We start from the raw sequence: 5,611 nt of genomic DNA, 5'->3' as shown, positions 1-5,611 counted from the left end.
ACACACAAAGAGCCCTGAGTTTATCGGCAAATGGAAGCGGCCAATGAAAGACTTCGTTACACTTAAGTGCACGCCCACCCGCTCTGACTGGGTTCAATATCCCGGGTGCTTCGTTTCGAGGAAGTAAACCCAAGTACAAAAATATTGCATTTTCTTTATTTGTTTTTCCATAATCAGCAATGTATATTATATGCCATGAATAAATGATAATTGTGTTTTAATTATGTGTATTTATTTATTTATTTTTTAAAAACATTTGGGGTTGCATCTAAGCTTTAAGACAAACTCAGCAATATTCAAGCTATATGGCTGCGGTGTGTAAAATAATCGAGTCTGGACCAGACAATCCAGTGATCAACAGCCTGAGCATCGATCTCAAATACATGAAACATACAAACATGGTAAACACATGCACGTCCTATCCTTCCCATTCTCACACGATGCACGCAGAGCGCCAGGTGCGTGTTTGTCTCTGTACAACACATCAGAACTTCACATAACGACACAAACACAAGAACAACAGGTACAAGAGGTTTATTCAGTATCTGAAGTGGCATGGCAAGGGAACAATACATAATATCCTGCATGGGTACAATGATAGCTGGAGCAAATGCTATCTTAATACAATATTCATAACACATTAAACGGGCAGGATTATTTTCAAATATACCGAAACGTGTTTAATCAGCTTCACATTTGTTTTTGCTAATCTTTGATTACATTTTGTTCGTGATGGACACATGTAATAGTACCTGGGTCTGTACATTCTTCTTTCCTCAGAAAGAGGAACTAAGAGGAAATATTATTCATCTTTAATTGTGTTGTTATTATGTTTATTACTCTTTAACCTTAACCCACTTTGTCATTGTAACAGTTTATTTACAGCTTAATGTACTTTATATTCGGGTAAGGTCTGCATTTGGGCATAGCTCCATAATGTATTTCTCTGGATCAAGTATTAACTTGGATGTAGAATAACGGTTTAGAAATGAAGCAACATTTTTCGCATGGCAATTCTGAATCTTTATGTCTTTACAACTTTGTTTACAACACTGTATATAACTTTAATATATTGCTGCAATCCTGTGGATCCAAACGTATGTAAATCAGTTTCTAAACACAGTACACGAACATGCGTTGTATTACCATAGGTGGCTGCCGTATTCATCCTGTGATTTCAGCGTATTATAACATGATGTGGGATATGATAACTATCCATATACAACAGTCTGTATCAATACTCCATAAAGCGACTAAAACATTAACACACCAGTATTCTCTACCCACTTTACCAAGTTCAGCATTGGTAGATACCTTTTTTATTAACGCATAAGTATATACACAAACGACCTAGTTAAGAAGCCCCTGACATATCTCTGACTGAATGAGTCCCGATTGTAAAACATTGAAGCATGTCTGGGACACGGTTTGTCGTCGTGTGCAGCAAAGGGATACACCTGTAAAGAACCTGGCCCAATTGGAAACTGCTTTACACGAGGAATGGCGTAGATTGCCCCTTCAGAGGATCAGGAGGCTGACAGGTGGTTTGAGCAGGAGAGTGCTGGCTGTCACATGGAGGTTACACTCGGTACTGACCTTGAATCGTGTAAGACACGCAAAATGACATTTCGAATTTTCACATTCGCCAATAAATTCAACATTAACATTCGATGGGCCATACTTGTACTCACATGGTATTGTATGATAATCAGTGGGTTTTGTTTTTTTTGTAAATGAGCATTTATCATCATAAAATCAACCTGGATTCCAATCATTTTGTCGTTTTTTGTGAGTCAAAGGATCCTACGGTCAGACAACTCATATTTTTCCATCGTGGTCACCACAAGAGGTTTATGTACGCGTTGAAAACCTATCACTGTAAACTTACAGAGGGTGCTTAATTAAGTTCTTTGTGTATAGTTTAAACTGGGCCTTTTACCCCATAGTCCCCATCCATATAACAATACGTAAGCTATTTTATCGATGTTACATTAAGAGAATTATTTGGATAATCCTTCATTACGATAAGAGTGAGTATGGTTTTACGCCGCTTTTAGCAATATTCCAGCAATATCGCGGCGGGGGACACCAGAAATGGGTTTCACGCGTTGTACCCATGTGGGGAAGCGAACCCGGGTCTCCAGCGTGACGAGCGAACGCTTTAACCATTAGGCTATCCCACCGCCCCATTAAGGTAAGAATAGGAAATGAAGCCATTGTGGCATGCAGTGCAAATGTTTCACACGCTTTTGACCAAATTCATCTCGATGTGAGCACAAATCCTGAATATTTGGAGCCGGATACGATTTGCATCTGTTTACCATCATCAGTCCATTTTCCTGTATTTCTCAGGTCTCCACCATTTCTAAAATAGCAATACATGATTCTCTAGGTTAACGTCTTAACCCCATGTATTACAACAGCATTTTTAACGTGTCACGTTTTCTCTGTAGGCCTACCACAGTGTCATCAATCAATGTTGCATCATCTGCACAAAGAGCAGCATGATATCAGTCAGTTCATCTCTGACAAAGCTCTCAGTCTAAATTTCTTCATATTGCATCATGAAACTAATTAGATTATGGTGACGGAAGTCTTGCTTGGCTGGTATTGCAGATAGACCCAAAACTGCGCTGTAGGTTTCACCGAGTGATAAGCAACAATACATTTGTCCCTGTACCACTATCTCACGGAGACAAATGCTTTACCTGAACTGTAAAGGTCCAGTTGTTACCCTTGCAGAACACGTCTTGAATTCCGTTACTCGATCGTGGCTATAACGAGTTACCTCCCTTCTATGTCCCTCAATTGACCAATCACAGACATACTCTGCAACTGACCAAAATCTGGACAGCAGTCTCCACGTTGATTGAAACGGGACGTCGATTTCCCCATTTTCCATGTTCAAGGATGTCGCAAATGTGCCTTCTTAAATGTTTGATATAATAATAATAATAATGAAGTCTTATAATGCGCTAATCTCCACGCAACAAAGTATGCTCGAAGCGCTAACACAAACATATGTACATCATGATGAAAAGTCTAATTCTCGAACAAATGAGTCTTGAGGCTTTGCTTTAAATGCATCAAGTGTTGGGACGGTCCTGAGGTTTAATGGCAGACAATTCCATTCGCGTGCAGCAGCAATTTAGAATGATCGTGATCAAACGTTTTCATACGGTATGGCAGCAATTGAAGCTGTAGTTGATGAGCAGATCTGAGATCTCTTACAGGTTCATACACAGCAATGAGATCGTTGAGATAGCCGGGAGCTTGATGATGGATAGTTTTGTAAATGAGGGTCAACAGTTTGAAATCCACTCTTTTCGTTATTTGAATCTAGTGTAGTGATCTCAATACTGGTGATATGTGAGATTTCGAGCTGGTTCTTGTGACGATTCTTGCGGCAGTGTTTTGAATTTTTTGCAGTTTATATATAGTTTCTTTGGAACATCCAACGAGGAGACTATTGCAGTAGTCCAATCTCGAAAATATGAGAGCTCTCACAAGAGCTGATGTGGCGTCAACAGTCAATAGGTGGCGAATGGAGCCAATATTCCTTAAATGGAAATAACAGATACGACAAACATAGTTGATGTGATATATACAGTTTTAAATACTATCATTCACAGCAACCGTGTACTGTTGACACATGCTATGATGCTTCCTATAATTAGGCTATAACAGAGAAAGTCCAAGTAAACCAAGCGTCCAAAATAACGTATTTTGCCGTGCAGATTCTCGTCCCTTTATGAGACGTTATGGCCCTGGGTTGTCACATTGATTATCGGATAATGTTCTTAGCACCATACGACCTGTGAAGATCCGGGTTAGAATTGACCTTCAGTAACCCGTGCTTGTGGTAAGAGGCGACTAACGGGTCGGGTGGTCAGGCTCATTGACTTGGTTGACACACGTCATGGGTTTCCCAATTGCGGAGATCGATGCTCATGCTGTTGATCACTGAATTGTTTGGTCAGACTCGATTATTTACACCGCCGCCATACAGCTGGAATATTGCTGAGTGCGGCGTAAATAAACTCACTCCTGATCACCATACATGTGCCCGCCGAAAGTTTAGAGGGCGGTGGAGTTCTCTTGGGGTTATTAAGCGTTCGTTCGTCAAGCCAAAGACCCCGGTTCTATCCCCCACATGGGTACAATGTGTGAAGCTAATTTCTGGTATTCACCTCCGTGACATTGCTGGAATATTGCTAAAACGGTGTAAATCAGACTCACGCATTCGCTGGTTTCATCAAGATGGTAAAGATATAACACCTTGCATCACTTCAACCACAAGATCACACCTCCATCATCACCTGTCCTCCCACATCAAGCAGCCGTGATAGAACTGAAATACTGTGCAAGGCGATGTTAAACTATATACACTCCTTTAGCAGATGTTCACGGAATGGCCATTGCAATACAGGAAACATGACGGCATGACACTGTACACGAAGCCAGCATCCGACACAATTTGTGTTGGGGTTTTCAACGCGAGTTCACAAGTCTTTGAGGCAAGATTGTAGTTAAATCCATAGCAGTTTTTTTCACGATAGCACTTGTTGCTACAGTAGCTAAGAGTTGAATCATTGACGATTCTCTTGTCGGTTGAGTCGACAACTAAGTACATCCCGTTGACGATGTCCACAGATGTGCTGAAGCATTTTGTGGTATCTGTAAAAGAAAAATTCATAAAGAAGACGCCCACTGCAAATGGTCGAATAGTTTGTATATTTACCACTATAGTTTGTTTAGCATGCGCTTTCTATGGCATAAGTCGGCAAGCGGCTTCTATGGCATAAGTCGGCATGCGGCTTCTATGGCATAAGTCGGCATGCGGCTTCTATGGCATAAGTCGGCATGCGGCTTCTATGGCATAAGTCGGCATGCGTTTCTATGACCCAAAATGAGGAATGAAATATCCCAGTACACAAAGACTGATTATGCTTTTACTCACTTTTAGGATGATAGTGTATTGACAAACAAGCCTGTTTCACTGCCAAGGATTTTGTTCCTATCTTACAATACATCCGCTGAACGAATGAGTGAGTGAGTTTAGTTTTACGCCGCACTCAGCAATATTCCAGCTATATGGCAGCGGTCTGTAAATAATCGAGTCTGAACCAGACAATACAGTGATCAACAGCAGCCTGACCACCCGATCCCATTAGTCGCCTTTTACGACAAGCATGGGTTAGTGAAGATCAATATTCTAACCCGGACCTTCACGGGTTCTGCTGAAGGAAAATCAAACCAATTCAATTTGTGTTTACGGGTTTGACTTTTGACAAATATATACCATTTCAGAGCGAAGTGTTTGGTGTACTTCGAAGCTATTTATATCTGCACACTGGTTCAGTTCAGTGTCGGGCTTTTGCGTTTTGTTCATCTGTCCATCAGTGATTTGTTGTCAGACCACACAACTGAAGCCGACCCGGCTGCGGCTTAAAACAACACCAGCTCACCTCTGCTACAGACATCCCCGCTGATCTGAACTTCGCACAACGTGAGAATTTCCGTGAAAATTGGTAAATAGTGGATCTTGACGAATCTGGCAACTATTGGCTGATCACGGGGCAGAGTGTCCATGGCCCCTAAGTTCCCGTCT

Source organism: Haliotis rubra, unplaced genomic scaffold (assembly GCF_003918875.1).
Source record: "Haliotis rubra isolate DU_JTF1 unplaced genomic scaffold, ASM391887v1 Scf1602, whole genome shotgun sequence".
NCBI classification, from domain to species: domain Eukaryota; kingdom Metazoa; phylum Mollusca; class Gastropoda; order Lepetellida; family Haliotidae; genus Haliotis; species Haliotis rubra.
Note: the sequence above shows the minus strand (reverse complement) of the source record.